Genomic DNA, 16,389 nt, shown 5'->3' with positions numbered 1-16,389 from the left:
TGTCCTTTAGATCCCTTCTTAAGATTCCCTTTTCTTCTGCCTACATAAAAGCTAATTGGCTTAGTAAAGAGAGCCCCTGCACTCAGCTTGGCTGCAGCGTGATAACTTTTGAAGACGGCCTCCAGTTCACTCTGGAATTTCAGAGAATGTTCTAAATATCAGTGGCAGAATCCAGTTGATTTTGATGAAAATCAGAAAACTGGAAAAGCCTGATTTCTGCCGATCTAAACGGTTTGATTCTGTAGGCTCTGGACACATGGGTGAGGCAGTTACTTCCCCCAGGCTTGTGGCAGGGGAGCATCACTCAATACAGGGATGAGGCAGTGACATCAAGGTGAGGTTAGATTTAGGGAACCATAGGGATTCCTCTGCTTGCAGCACCAAATGAGCACACTGTGGGCCTGGTTTTAGTGGAAATCAAGCTGCCAGAAGCCTCTTGCCCCTGCAGTCTGGCCAGCACCCCACCCAGCAGACCCTTGCCCCCAACTCTAGCCAGCTGCACCCCCGACTTCAGTTGACACCTTTGCACTGGGGAGATGAGTTTCTGGGGCCAAGGGGCCCAGCTGGGTGTACACGTCTGCCTATGTAAGTAACAAGGTGTGACCCTCCAGTGATTATTGCAGTTAATGTCTCACCAGGGTTAAGTAGGTGGCAAGTACTGAGGTAAAATGTATCTTTTGTGTCTATGATTACATACAAAAACTACATTAAAAGAATGTTCAGCTGACAAAGTCAAGCACTCAAAAGTTAGGAAATACCAGAATTAAGGTTGTCGCTGTCTCCTTGTATATATGTATTTTGATTCCCATCTTTAACTATGTACTCACATAGTATTTTTCTTCTCCCTCCATCAGGGGACTGGCTGGGTGGTGCTAGTTGAATGGGTAATTGTTCAGTATTTTATGCAGGCATATGGTTCAGTGAGTGGTCTTTTCCGTATTTACTGCTCATTAGCCAAACACTAAACATCGACTTACTCATTTCCTCATGGGCTCTTCTCTGGTACCCATCATTGAGCATTTGAGTGCTGCTTTAAATTATTTCTCTTCACAAGACCCTGGGAGATATTTACTGTGCCTGACTCACAAGTGAGGAACTGACACACAGAGAATTGCGAAGGGTTTGCTCATTTTCTTTGGGCGCTGAACTTGGGACACTTTCAGTCAGATTTTTTTTCAAAATGCTGCTGTTGTCTTGTCCGGGATAATAATCTCAGGCCATGACGTTTGAGAAACAGATTAGCACCTCTCCGAGGGTCCTCTGTAAGGGCTTGGTCCAAGGTGTCAAATCCGAAGAGCATCACTTGCCTTACAATATGGCATTCAAAAGTGTGGGCAGTGTTAAAGCCTGCTCTTGACTGTGACAGAGGAGGCAATTACCTGCAATATGCTGGACAAACCTTGTTGAATTAAGTTGAAGTATTTTAGGAATTCATTGTATTAAAAATGCAAATGTTTGTGTTCATAGAATATCAGGGTTGGAAGGGACCTCAGGAGGTCATCTAGTCCAACCCCCCTGTTCAAAGCAGGACCAATCCTCAGTTTTTGCCCCAGATCCCTAAATGACCCCCTCAAGGATTGAACTCACAACCCTGGGTTTAGCAGGCCAATGCTCAAACCACTGAGCATTGTGTGTAACTTCTGTGAGGGGGAGGCAGGTCTAAAGAAAACTGGGGGAAGCGTTATGAGCCTCAGGGGACTCATTTAAAACAATGGGCCAGACAAGATTAAACTTCTAGTGAGTGGCTTTCCTTGGAAATATGTGGGAGAATGGGAATGCAGATTACCCACCTCTGGTCCCATCCTTCTGAAACTGCACCCTGAGGAGAAACGCACTGTTTGCTAATCACTCATTACATGAAGACAAGTTCAGCAGCCCAAACTGGATAAAAGAGTGACTCAGATTCCTGGGGTTGCTTGTCCTGAGCTAACAGCTGTTATGAACTTGTTACCACAGAAAAACCCCAGGCTGGTGGAGGGTGGAGGTTGGGTTTGAAACACTGTTTACTGGCTGGAGCCCTTAATGGAGTTCAGGTTTTAATATTTTCTCTGTAACACTTTTACCTTAAGAAGAAGTATACTTGCTTAGAAAGGGCTGTGTTGTAACATAACTCTGGCAATTGCATCATTTATAGCCTCTGAGGGGAAAAGCAGACCAGAGGTGCTTGGGCAGTCTGACTTTGCTGGGGAATTCACAGTGTAGGCAGGGAACAGTGCAGCCTGGAAATAGCCAAGTCAGGAGGGAGAGAGCGTTAGGAGTCTTAGTGACAATGTAGGATTCAGGCCTGTATCTTTGCCTGAGATATAATTTTGGGTCTTGTTTGCCCAGTTGATTTTTGATATTCTTATATCTTATACTAATGTGTGCAAACGAAGGACAAAGACTCTGTGTATGTTGCTTCTGCCTAGCCAGTTGGTTTGTTAGTATAATGGGAACAGGTTAGAACAGTTAAAGTGTTACTGGGCATGGTGGGAGTATAATATAAAAGCGCACACTTTAAGAGTGCCTCAACTCTTATCTCAAGGCAAGGTCAAGCACCTAGGCGGGAGGGGCAAGGGAGGATTGGGGGGAAGGTATAAAACATGAAAAGGCCAAAGAAATGCCTGTCCCTGACCATAGCACAACCTCACCCCTCCCATGGGATATAAAAGAGGTGGGACAAAGACCCCAAACTCACAACCCCCAAAACGGAACATAACCATAAATTGTAAGTGGTGGGACTGAGGGTGTGCATTTCAGGTATAATTATGCCTGCTAAGGAGCGGGAAGAAGGGGACACTGGGAAACAAGGCTCTGCGGCATCAGAGTTATAGCCATGCTTGCTGGAAACTATCCCCAGTACACATTGCATTGCCTGCACGTCAGACTTCTGGCCTTTTGCTTTCTGTCTGCGTGACAAGAACCAGGGGAGCGGGGGTGAAGGGAAAGCCCCAAACAACATTCCAAGGCACCTCTCTCCCTCTGTGGAGCCTGGGTGCCTAACTCAAGCTTTGTGGATCACAGTGTGTTCCTGTGATGCTCAGCATTGCAACACCTAAATGCTCTTGCAGATCCAGGCCAAGATCCCTGCCAGATTAAATGCACAGGCTGCACAAAGCTCAGGATAAAAATCAGAATAGCACAGTGAATGAGAATGACAAGCTTCATTTGTTGTAGAATTTGTGTACAGAATGAGGCTGGAGATTGCAGGAGGAGAAAGGATGTTCCCATGGCTAAAGCAATCAAATGCCACACTGGAGAACTGACACAAAGGTAGAAGCCAGTGAAGTCACTTAAAGCCAACTTTTTCACGTATGGCCACTAATTAGTATGTTCATTTTCAGGGTGCTCATCTTGAGACACTTGGGGATTGAGTTCCAGAAGTGCTGAGAACTCAGTTGCAACTCAAGTCAATTACAAGTCAACTTTGAAAAAATCAATGCAATTTATAGGAGGCTCAAAGAGCGAGGCAATGAATTGACTTTTTGATGGGTTTAATCACATGTTGGTGATGGGTTTCAGGTAGCTGATGATCACACCAAAGCTGGAAGATTGGAGTCACAGGTAGGGACAACAATATATGAGGAAAATATTCTCTATCAAGGAAAATATCTGAAATAGGTGGTAGAAAGATAAAAGATCCTCTGATCAATATCAAAGGATGTCAGTGCATGCCCCTAGTCCCACCCCTTACAATTTATGGTCATGTTGCCGTTTCGGAGGGTCCTGAATCTGGGGACTTTGGTACCATCCCTTTTGTATCCCATGGGAGGGGTAGGGACTGAGGTGGTGCTTCGGTCAGGGACAGGCATTTCTTTGGCTTTTAGTGTTTCTTTTGCCTCCCCCCTTGCCCCTCCTAACTGGTTGCTTGACTTTGGCTTGAGAGAGGAGCCAGGCAGCCTTTCAGGGTATGCTCATATGTTAAAAAAATTATATAATACATAGGTTGGGAAAAGAATGTCTGTACATCTGGGTATAGTGCTTAGATTATCCACCAATACAAAGTTAGGTTTTTTTTAAAGTAATGTGATACATAGAGTACATAATCAGCAATAACCCAAATTTAGGTGAATAGATTTAACAATGCAGTTTAGCTATTAGAATCTGAATATATGGGTACATCACTCATGAAAAGTTGTACAGAGATTTGGTTGTGGAAAGCAAAATATATTAATGAGGGGAGATTTTTCCTCAGTAATTGAGAATTAGGTTGGTTGTCCATTTAGAAAATACAATCAATGAGGAAAGTATTTGTTACTTTCCTGACTACGCTTCTCATTGGCACTCCAGCTCATCTCACCTGATATTGCCGATGTCCAGTGATGTGTTCTATGCAGATGTCTCTCGATCACCTGATGGCATCCGACACCAGGAGTTGCTGCATCACCTGAGTGTAGCATTGAGCAATTCTGCATTCTTTCAGCACTCACTCATTACTGGGGTCCCATGCACCCAAGGCTCCAATGATCAGCAAGTGTGTCTGGACTTGGTAACCCTTAGCTCTCAAGGTTTCGGCCCGAGGGGCATATTTCTCTACCTTTCGAGCTCGGGCATCGTGGAAGGCCGGGATCCTGTTCTTGAATGGCACTGTGACATGAACCATGATGATCTTATTCTGGTCCTCGTTGGTGATGACAATGTCTGGTCGCAGTTGGCTGTCAGTTCCGGGGATGGCAGAGTTTATGGCAACCTTCCCCATGGGTGGCAGGCTGGCTCTGGCCAGGCGATCTTGGATGGCGTTGTGTTGCAGCTGCCAAGCTCTCGAATGGGGCTTGCAGCTACACAGGAGGTGGGGTAATGTCTCATTGGCATAGCTGCACTTCCTGTGTCGCTTGTCCCGATTCCCGTGGCGGATGGCTCCATTCAGTGGGATGCAGTTGATCCTGGCCCTGTGGACGAACCTCAGGTTGGCAAATCGGGTGAAGCTGCCCCCAGGGAGGAAGTGATTGCTGGCATCCCACTTGCACGACACCTCGAACGCCTTGTCCTGGTCTGGTTTCTGTTTCAGGTTTTCCACATGTTGGCAGTGGATGGCATCCTTCAGGGTCCTCTTTAGCATGGTTCTAGCTCTCAGAGTGATGATAGTGTGATCTGTATTCTTCACCTGTGGCACCAGGATTCCCAGCTCCTGGCGTTCCTTGCACCACGTCCAGTGGCAGCTGATATGCTTCTCCAGTCGTCACGTAGCGTTGCGGGCACAAGTCCAGAGTGAAGCAAAGTCTCCCCTCTCTCTTCCAAATTCGCCTTCCAGTGAGCTGCTTAGGTAGGTGGCGACATCTTGGTTGGAGGGGGTCCTGGCGATTTGCTTCTTCACAGAGTGTGCTCTGCAGGATGCCGTCATGTTCCTCACCGTGGTATCCGGGCACGTCAAAAGGTGGAAGGCGTGAGTGATCATGGCAACGTCGCACAGATCACCCCTTTGAGGGATGTTGGCACCGCCTTGCCTGTGCGAGACGTACACCAGTTCATTGCTGGCCCTCTGGGGAAGAAATGTCCACTGGTGTTACTCCCACTCTGTCCAGGAACACTTTAGCTCCATTCCTTATCTTTTCTTATTATACTAACAAACCCATCTGGCTGGGCAGAAGCAACACACCGGTGTCTTTGTTCACACACAGATTAGTAAGGATATGAGAGAATCAAAAGTCAAACCCAAAATCCTATCCCGGGTTAACAAACAGGCCTATATACGAACAACAAAAGCCACCCAAGCTAGCCAATGGGAGATGCTGATGACAAGTGTATGCTCAGCCCCTCCTCTCTGAGAGGTAGGGGCCTCCGTCTGGTCTGCAGGGAGACTCCTATCTCTGCTTAGCCATCCTTGGCCAGGCAGCTTAGGTACCCAGGGCATTTCTTGTGGCAATGAGTTAGGGACTGGCTTGCTCCACACAAAAACAGCCAGAGGAAGAGCTACCTCTGTTAGCCCAGGGGTTAGTGCCTGCCCCTGGGATGTGGGAGACTCAGGTTTAAGCCCCCTTTCTGCCCTGTTCAGATCTTCCCTCTCAGGAGACGGCTCTAACCACTGATCTGTGGGATAGTCTGATGTGGGGCTGCCTCAGTCTCTCCTGTTCCACTGTGGCTCAGTAAATGAAAGAGTGACTGGAGTAAAGGGACAGAATCCTGGCTCCCCCCAGGTGAATGCCCTAACCCCTGGGCTACAGAGAACAGTCTCTTGGGCCCAATGTTTAAGTTTTGATTACTGTGGAACAGTCATTGAGCCAAAAAGAGAGAGACTGAGGCAGCTTCCTATCAGAATACCCTAGTGGTTAGAAAATTCACCTGAGAGGTGGCAGACCACTGTTCAAATCCTCTCTCCCCCTGATACCAGTCAGCTCTGTGTTCTTGGGGAACCAGCGTGCAGTATCCAGCCTGTCTGACTCATGAAAGACACGCCTCCACCAGCCTCTGCTTAAACCAAAACCTATCAGAGGAAAAAAAAACTTGCAAAGAGCAGTGAAGGGCAGATGGGAGAAACACCTAGACCCCTCCTGACAAGGGCGACAAGATTAAGACATCCCCATTAGCATACAGAATGAAGAACAGAGACAACTCCCCTAGCCTTATCTGCATGAAAGATGGGACAGGGATTAGCATAAAGAATGAAGAACAGAGAACCACACTGAACTCTGGGACCAGAAAAGCAGGGATGCACTGCATCATGGGAATCTACTCCAGATGTTAATGAACCTATGCTTGCACACACCCAGCTCAGCAATTATCAGACCAATTTAGTAATAAATCCTTGACTGATATCCAAAATACTGAAGCAGCCTAGTTGCATTGTGAGCTCCCTGAAAGAAACCACCACCCATAGCTAAGAGTGATCAGCTCCTATTGTCTAGCCTAAAGAAAACCCTTGAATCATCAGTTTACCCATAAACAAATCCCTTGAACCATTGTATTTTCTCTACAAAAACCCCTACCTATGCCCAAATAAGGGTTCTGATGCTTAGATCCAAACTATGCATCAGTTCCACTGGGACTCCATCATCTCCTGACTGATCGTGCTGGGGGCTCTGCCTGTCTCCTGCCCTCAGGACCCTGAGCTACCACCATCACCTGGGAACCCTGACCAGTTTAAGCTTCAGGGAGTGGTGACATTCCCTTCTTTCTCTCTGTTTTCCTTTCTACCTCAGGTATTCACCTTTGATAACGTATGTTATGTTGGTTTAGGCTGTCCTTGGGTAGTTATTACTATTAGACAATAAATAACTTTTATGGTTAAGCTGGTTGCTTCTCTCTCCCTCTGAACTTTACTCTTGTGTTTTTGGCTTCCCACATTTACTCTGCGGCAATGCTTCTTTTACCTCAGCTAAAGATCCCTGTAGTGCCCAAAAATACCGTGGGGTTTGCTCATCATCAAGTGGGTTACGACCAGTACAAGTGTGAGGTGAAAGTGGGACAGGGACATGTTAAACCTGTGGCACATAAGGCGGGGCAGCTGAAAGTGCTGCTCAGCCCAATCTATTGAGACCAGGGGCACATAAGGGTGACAGCTTGAAGGTGCTGCTTAACCCAGCCCATTGAGTACAGGGACAGATAAGGGGATCAGCTTGAGAGTGCTGATTGACCTGGTCCGCTCAGACATGGGTGTGCGTACTCATCTAGTTCTAGGGCTGGAGGAACCCAGTCCTGGGGAACCGAGGTCCTGCAGGAGAGCTCCATTGGGAGGGGACTTGCAGAAGGAAGGAGTAGAGCTCCATATGAACACACAAGTGACATAAGCAGTACATTAATAGAATTACAGAACCCCCACCCCCAGAACAGTAACCCTAATAAATGAGCATACCCCAAAGTAGTGGGCATATCTGGTAACACCCCTCTGGCGGAGAGGGGAATTGAACCTTACCCACAGCCCAGGTGAGGGCTCTAACCACTGGGATAAAAATTATAAGGTGGGCATTGGCATCATCACCACAACCTTATCCTCCTGACAGGCTCAGGCCCTGTATGTGACTTAGGCAACCAAACACTGGTCTTCCCCTGGTTTGTGACTCACTCTGGGGCTTAGGGCAGAGGTAGGCGTCGGGATGCCTAGAGTGAGGCAGCAGTACGCGTGCCATGGGGCAGAAATAGAGGGAACTTTGACCCTGTGTGAGTTCAGGTGCCTACAGGATTCAGCAGGAGTTTTGTGGATTGCAGGGGAGCCAAAACTGGGACTTGGTAGATTCCAAGGCCAAGGAGTGACCATTGTGATCATCTAGTCCAACCTCCTGTATCCCATAGGATGTCCCCCAAACAATTCCTAGAGCAGATCTTTTAGAAAAACCGCCAATCTTCACTTAAAAGTGTTCAGTGATGGGAAAATCCACCACAGCCCTTGGTAAATTGTTCCAATGGTGAATTACTCTCACCATTTAAAAATGTAGCCTTGTGTCCTGTTTGGGGCTCAGGTACCTAAGTACCTTTGTGACTTTGGGCCTTGTGGGAAATATAGTATGTGATCCTCCAATTAAAGATTGTAACACACACACACACACGGCATTTACTAAATTCTGAGTGCTTGACTTTGTAAGTCTAATGTTCATTTTAAATGTAACATCCTAAAATTTAAAAAAAGCCAATTGAAAAAAATTCCATCATGTGGAACCACATTGACCTTCTGCATGGAGCATCAGCAGGGTTGTGTCCTTTTGGACCCACTGCAGACCTCGGCTACCTTAGCTAACAGAGTAACTAGTGGCAGCAGGAGATCATTATCCTTTAGGTAGGGGATAAAACACACTTTACCTGCAAGTTTCCCAGCTATTTGCTGAATGCAGAAGAATATCGTGACTCAGGAATGCTGGGCCCTAGTCCAGGTTCTGGAGGAGGGCGATATGATTGCATGGGGAAGCGGGGAAGAAGGGCACTCCACTATGGATCCAGCCTTTGGAAAGACACAGGAAAGGGTGAGCTAAAGGAGTTGTGAACCATGCAGTGGCTCCCAGGTGATACAAGGTATGATTGTTCCCAGGACTGTGAGTCACCTTGTTACTCCCTGCCTGCAGTGTTTGCTTGGTGTCAGCTCCCTGACACTACAGCCCTTCGGCCACTCAAGCACTCTCACTGGGCTATGCCAGCCCCTCCTTCGCCTTGCAGGTTAACAATCAGTGCACCTCAAACCCTTTGAATCATTCCTCTCTGATATCCAGCCCCAACACTGGCTACTCACAGAAATTCCGGATCCTCTGACCTCAGAGGAGCAGTGTGCCCCCGTGTACCAGTTTTATCTTAAACCACCGCTCCCATAAACCACACAGCACTTATGATAAACTTTGTTTTATTAAGTAAGAATAAAGATTTAACTAGAAACAAGAGCGAGTGATGGAAACAAATTGTTACAGTACAAAAAGTCATAAAGCACAAACGTGGGTTTACACTTATCAGTGGTTAACTTTCCTACATAATACACTAGATTTCCCCCCAAATTCAGTCTTTTGCAGAGCTGGCTGGTTTCAGACAAATCAGGATCTGAGCATTTATGAAAGCCTCTGGCTCCTCAAGGGGTTTCCTCAGTGAATGGGTACAGAATGTCTTTCCCTGCACTCTATTATACTGAAAAAGTCTTTTGTTTCTATTCAAAGCCAGGGCAAAGCTCTGTTTTAATGTTCTTTTACCTCTAAGAGGTTTCAATTGTTTGTCTTTGCCTCTGATGGTTTCCCATTCAAGGTCATAGTCATGGGCCCTAAGTATCACAGGCCAGGGGAGGCTAAGCCTCTCCAAACAGCCCAGCGTGGCCCGTGGCTGGGATTTAGGCTGGCTGAGGCCACTGCTTGCACCACCCACCTGGTGCTCCAGGGTCGTGCTGCCTGCCCAGTGCTCCAGAGTTGGGAAAGGGGAGCTGGTGGCCACAGTGGGAGGGCTCTGAGGGGGAGGGGCAAGGCCTCAGGCAGAAGAGACAGGGCCAGGGGCTAGCCTCCCCCAATGGGTTCACACGCTGCCCACGATCATAGTATTGTGCAAGGCTAAATGGTTGAACTTTGCATTGCATCATCCGCCAGACAGGCCAAGTGACAACTGCCCATTGGCTGACTGGCCCATTACTTAGACATCCTGGTGACTAATCTTTACTTTTTACTCTAAGCCTACAAAGCACACATCCAGTATAAATACATTATCCCTTAAATATTACTGTGATGTTGCACTCTATGATTTTATGATGAGTGTAAATATAATGTAATTAAAATATGTTTCATGCAAAAAGTCCCTTGTAAGGTATCATTACAAAGCTTATAATCTACTGAGTGTGGTCATCCTATTTGTATAAATGTATCACTCTTGTATCTGAAACTAGAAATATGAAATATAACTCTGAGGGCCTATTGTAATTGTGCAAAGTGTGGGCCATTAATGGTGGTTTGGAATCTTGATGGCTCCCATCAGCCAGGACAATTGACTGTGGATGGCTCTGTTTGCACGCAGACCTTCCTGTGAGTCAGGCTGGAAGGAATGAAGGCTTGGGGTCTTACAGTGACATATGACCATGTCACCTGGTACTGAAATCCATCTTAAACCTGGTGCTTTTCCATTGGGGGAGGGGCGGGGGGGACCCAGAGAGACAAAGGATTCCCACCTTGTGCCAAAGCCATATAAGGGGGTGGAACAGAACAAAGGGAGGAGCCATCATGAGAAATCCCCTAGCTACCACCTGAGCTGGAACAAGGACTGTACCGGGGAAAGGATTGTGCCCAGACTAGGAAGGCATCCAGTCTGGGCAAGAAACTTACTGAAACATCTCTAAGGCTGAGATTTTATCTGTATTCAGTTTTTATTACTATACTAGACTTAGACTTGCCTGTTTTATTTTATTTTTGCTTGGTAATTCACTTTGTTCTGTCTGTTACTACTTGGAACCACTTAAATCCTACTTTCTGCATTTAATAAAATCACTTTTTACTTATTAATTAACCTAGAGTATGTATTAATACTTGGGAGGGCAAACAGCTGTGCATATCTCTCTATCAGTGTTATAGAGAGTGAAGAATTTATGAGTTTACCCCGTATAAGCTTTATACAGGGTAAAACTGATTTATTTAGGGTTTGGACCCCATTGGGAGTTGGGCATCTGAGTGTTAAAGACAGGAACACTTCTGTAAGTTGCTTTCAATTAAGCCTACAGCTGTTAGGGGATGTGGTTCAGACCTGGGTCTGGGTTTGCAGCAGGCTAGCAGGTCTGGTTCAAACCAGGCAGGGCACTGAAGACCTAAGCTGCCAGGGCAGGAAAGCATGAGAAGAAGTAGTCTTGGCACATCAGGTGGCAGCTCCCAGGGGTTTCTGTGATCCAAACTGTCACAATTACTTATACATACAACTCCCAATTATTATGAATCTTGACAAGTAAAGAGTATTTTGTAGGTCACCTTACATGTTACACTTTATGGATAAATATCCTGCAAGATATTGGGGGGAGGAATAGCTCAGTGGTTTGAGCATTGGCCTGCTAAACCCAGGGTTGTGAGTTCAGTCCCTGAGGGGGCCATTTAGGGATCTGGGGCAAAAATTGGGGATTGGTCCTGCTTTGAGCAGGGGGTTGGACTAGATGACCTCCTGAGGTCCCTTCCAACCCTGATATTCTATGATTCTATATGATTCCATGAAGATGTGTTTGGTGTGTAAGTTCCCCCCCCACACACACACCAGGGATGTGAGTCACATCAGCTCAGGTGTAAAATCCCTGAAACCTGGTGCTGTGACCAAGGGTGCAAGCTCATGGCCTGCCCTCAGTGGGAAAGCAGAGGTAGAGCTGACCCTGCAGCCAAATGTGGGGAAACACAGGAAGGAAAGCAGGACTCCCAAACATGTTTGTCCAGCCCAGGGGTGAGAGAAGCCCCACTGAAGGGTAAAGCAGCCAGAAAGCTGCTGCTGGTAACAGACACCTTGTCAGAAGGGTCCTGCCAATGTGCGGGAGCATCCTGCCTCACCAGACTCTGGGTCACCAGAGCCCCAGAAATATGACCAACTTTGGAGGGGGACAAACCTCCACTGATTACCCTTTGGTTGGGGTAGGGAGTGACCCCTTCAGCATTTGGGGAAAGACACCCCAGGCTGCAGCCAAGATGGCTGACACATGGAAGAATGTGGATTCACTGCCTGGCAGATGAGCAGGAGGAGGTAGTGGCCAGACCCCAACCCAGTTTCAAACCTGAAGGTGCTGAGGTGACAGGAAAGCCCGGAGGTACATGAAAACTCCAAAGCTGCTCCCTGCTAGTGTCATCTAACAGCCAAGACCTTAGGGAGGTGCACCAGCAGAGAAGCCAGCAAACAGAGCTGAAAACAGGGGAGTTTGAGTGGAAGTTTGTAAGGAGACTTTGGGGGAGGGTGTGGGGGGTGTTCTGGTTTTGGTTTGTGTGATTTCTTTTTCCCCTGGACAGGAGCTGAGGTGGGAAGTCTATGTCAGATATAGAGGCTCCAGAGGTAGTGACCCAAGGAACGGAAGAGACCATGAAGATGACTGGATGTAGAAGCTGTGGGATGTATGTTATCCGGGTGTGGGTACCTGAAAAGAGTTTCGTTTGTCTGAAGTGCTGCCTCATGGAGCCGATGGAAGAGAAGATGAAAAGTTTGGAGTTGCAGGCTGCAACTCCAGACTTTACTTGCAGGTAGAAACTATGGTTGAGTTTCAAAGGGGATTTGAGCAGATGATGGAGGGAAAGCAAGAGGAGGCTGAAGGGAAAACTCAAAACTTGCAGGTGCAAGTGAGACTGGAAAACTGTGAGGGTAGACTGCCGGATGAGGAAAGTCGCCAGTGGAAGCATGTGACTACGAGAACCAGGCAGAGGAAAAAAGACTGGCTAGTGAAGGAGAAATTGAGCTCAGAAATAGGGCTGCTGAGTTAGAAAATGAAGAAGGGGCACAGCAGGCAGTAATAGAAGGTGGGAGGGCAAGGAAGAAGAGTAGACGGGCTAGTCCTACAAGAAGAGGGGAAGAGTCAGTGAAGATTGCCAGAGTTCAGAGCCCCAAGAGGATAGAGAATGACTCACAGAAGATAGGAAGGGAGAACAAAAGAGAAGGACAAACAACAAGAGGAATAATCAGAGTATCAAACCAACACCAGAAAGAGGCAGGACTACATGACTGGGGAGAGGACTCTCTACCAAGAGGAGCACACAGACCAGTCAGAGCTGATCCGGAGAACACCAGGGTATGCTGTCTGCTGGGAGCTAATATATGGGATGCAAACGTAAGGCTGAAGAAGATCCTAATGGGAGCAGCAAATAATCCACTGATTGTCCTTCATCTAGGAACAAATGATACGGCTCGATTTTTGTTGGAATGCACCAAGGGAGACTGTGCCAGGCTGGGGAAGATGATTAAATAAATGGAGGCTCTGGTGATTTTCAGTGGGATTCTATCTGTCCCTAGAGGAGGAGAGCGAAGGCTGGACAAGATTATGACAATCAACAGATGGCTCAGGCAGTGGTGCTATAAGGAGGGCTTTGGGATGTTCGACCACTGGCAGCCATTCACAGACAGAGAACTGTTCTCATGGGATAGACTCCACCTGAGTAGGGAGGGAAACAGACTTCTTCTGGGATGGAAGTTGGCACAACTGATTAAAAGAGTTTTAAACTAGGAATTCAGGAGAGATACTCATACTCTCCAAGGTTGAGTCTAATATTATGTGTCTCCCTTAACATGGAGTCACAGACAGTCCCCTTGGGCATGCCACTCTATCTTGAAACCCAGGAAGCTTGACACTGTGATAGATGTTTCAGATGGTCACTTTACATAAAAAAAACCTCAACAATATGCAGGTTACTCCAAGTCCCAAAGGACCAGTCTCTTACCCCAGGACAATAGCACTTCAGTTCTCATACCAAAGACAAGGCCTGTAGCCAATCCTGTTATAAACTAATTAAAGATCTATTACTATGAAAAGAAATGAGAGTTATTTATAAGGTTAAAACTGGAAACACACACACAAATGAGTTAGTCTTAGATTTTAAAAGGTAACATAAGCTTCTACAATAAGCAGTTCTATGTCTTTTAGGGCTGACCCATGTGAAGCAGCAGGGGGATTTGTGACATACCAGGGCACAATCCAGACTAATAGGGGACTGTGACACCCCTACCCTGCAACCTTGGGTGCCTTAGTTACAATGCCTCACGGAAGTAGCTCCCACCTGGGCCCCGCACAAACAGGTGCAAGCCACACCCTCATTGTGTGTGTGTGTGTGTGTGTGTAACTGCAGCCTGCCAGCTACACCCTGGCTCTCATCAGCCTTGGTTATACTGCACGGTGAACCCAAAACACCCCCAGTCCCAGATCTTCCCCCAGAAATGTAGGTCCTGTACTGCCCAGCCCTCTCCTAGAGGGTACAAATATATTAAGTCCTTTAAGATAATAGTATGACATCTTAATCCCACAAATAGTTACACAGACACTTCAACTTAAACATACCAAATTAGATAAAACAGTAAAACAAAATTATTAATTACAGATTTTTAGTAAGAATAAATAATGAGGCATAAAAGACAGAAATAATTACAAGAAAAATAAAGACAAAATGTTTACTAGTGCCTTACTTAAACTATATTATATTCCAGCAAATTTCTCACCACATGCTTCCAGCAAGATTACTGACCAAACTCTTCAGGTCAGGACCCCACCCATGTGATGGACAGGGGGAGAGAGGGGTGTCTGCCCATTCTTTTATAGTCCTGTCCCCCCTTTGAGAAGCATTTCCAGCTGGGAGCAAGGCAACAGGCAGTCTGATGAAAAAAGGAAACTCCATGTTGTATCTTCCTAAAAAGTGGATTTTGTCCCTGCCAAAGAAAGGCTACTTAGCAGGTAAAGGCTGAGGCATCAGCTTGCCCTTTGTCTCAGAGGAACTGGTTTAGGAAACATAGGTCAGTCATGATTTCAGCTTATGTTTATAATTTTACATATAATGTTGCTATGGGCATTTTACCATAATATTATTGGTCAGCAAGTTTTCATGTATCTCTATCCTGATATAATGTAGTAGCAAACATTTACATTGTGTATACTCTTGTAACTAAATAACCCATCAAAGGAGAAAGAAGGCTTGTAGGATGTAAATGAAAAACTCTAAGAGAAAAGACCTAATTTCAAAGTGAGTGGTCATTGTATGTGATGATTTGATGTCAGAGTCTCTAAATGCATTCCTCACTCTGTCATCAAAGGAAAAGCTCATGTGGGTAATGACCTTGTCAGCTTGTTTTCTGTGAGAAGAAGCTACAAGTATGGATTCAGGGGAAAATCCTTCATCTCTACACTGTTTGAACTCTTACAGGGAAGTGTACCAGATGCAAAGCGGAGATCCCCAGAGACAATCTGGGAAGCCTGAAAAGACTTTTGGGAAACTGACAGTTTATTACATCACTGCCACCACTTGTAATTACAAACTGTGACTCACCTGGACATATATTTTACCTGCTTTAATCTGTCAGTAACTCACTTCCTTGTCTTAGCTAATAAACCTTTAGTTAGTTAACTTTAGAATTGGCTACCAGCATTGTCTTTGGTATAAGATCTAGAGTACTAATTGACCTGGGGTAAGTGACTGGTCTCTTGGGACTTGGAGCAACCTGATGTGGTGTGATTTTTGGTTTAAGTGACCTTTTATCACAAAGTCCAGTTTGTCTGGGTAGCAAGATAGACTGGAGAGTCTAAGGGGACTGTCTGTGACTCCATGGTAAGGCTGGCTAGCGAGGTGTCTGCTCTGTTTTCTGACAGTCTGCCCTGACATAGGCACTCACAGTTGTGAGTCACTCCAGACAGCTCCCGCTGGGGATCAGATGAGTCTGAGCCCATGAAATTACAATGGGACATGTACATCAGTGCCTGGGGTTACAAGGGGTTCTCAGGAAAAAATTTCCTAATGGCAGACAGAACTGTCCCTAGGGACCCTGGGCAGCCCGGGGCCAGCAGCCCGGAGCCCCTGGACTTCCAAGAGCTAAGCAGATCAAAGCAAGCATCTCTATCACACTGAGATTTAAACTTCAAGATTCCTTATACGAAATAGAAAAGGAGGTGGATATTTTTTGCTGTTTTTAAAATGAAATAGGCAGCTAGTATTGTTTTTAAATTATTATGAAGAACAAGTTTGAGCTTTGTTGTAATGTGCGTTGTTTGCCTGGACTGCTCAGGACCTGAATGCTTCTGTTGGAGGAACCCTTTGAGTTGGCTTCTTAAATCCCTTCCTGCTGTTTCACATCTGATACTCCCTGATGACACGTAGGAGCCAGAGGCGCCAGTACGGGGGGGCGACGAGGGCCGTGTGTCGCCCCTGTGTCGGCATGCCCCCCCGGGGGTCCCTCCCCCTTTTTTTCTGGCAGCCCCCATGGCCCCCCCCAGTTTTCCAGCGGTGCTCCCCCCCCCAGGCCCCAGGGTGCGCAGGGGCTTCGCCCCGCACCCTTTTTTTCTACTGGCACCTCTGATAGGAGCCTTGTCTTATAACAGGC

Source organism: Natator depressus, chromosome 23 (genome assembly GCF_965152275.1).
Source record: "Natator depressus isolate rNatDep1 chromosome 23, rNatDep2.hap1, whole genome shotgun sequence".
NCBI lineage: Eukaryota > Metazoa > Chordata > Testudines > Cheloniidae > Natator > Natator depressus.
This window is presented reverse-complemented; position numbering follows the sequence as displayed.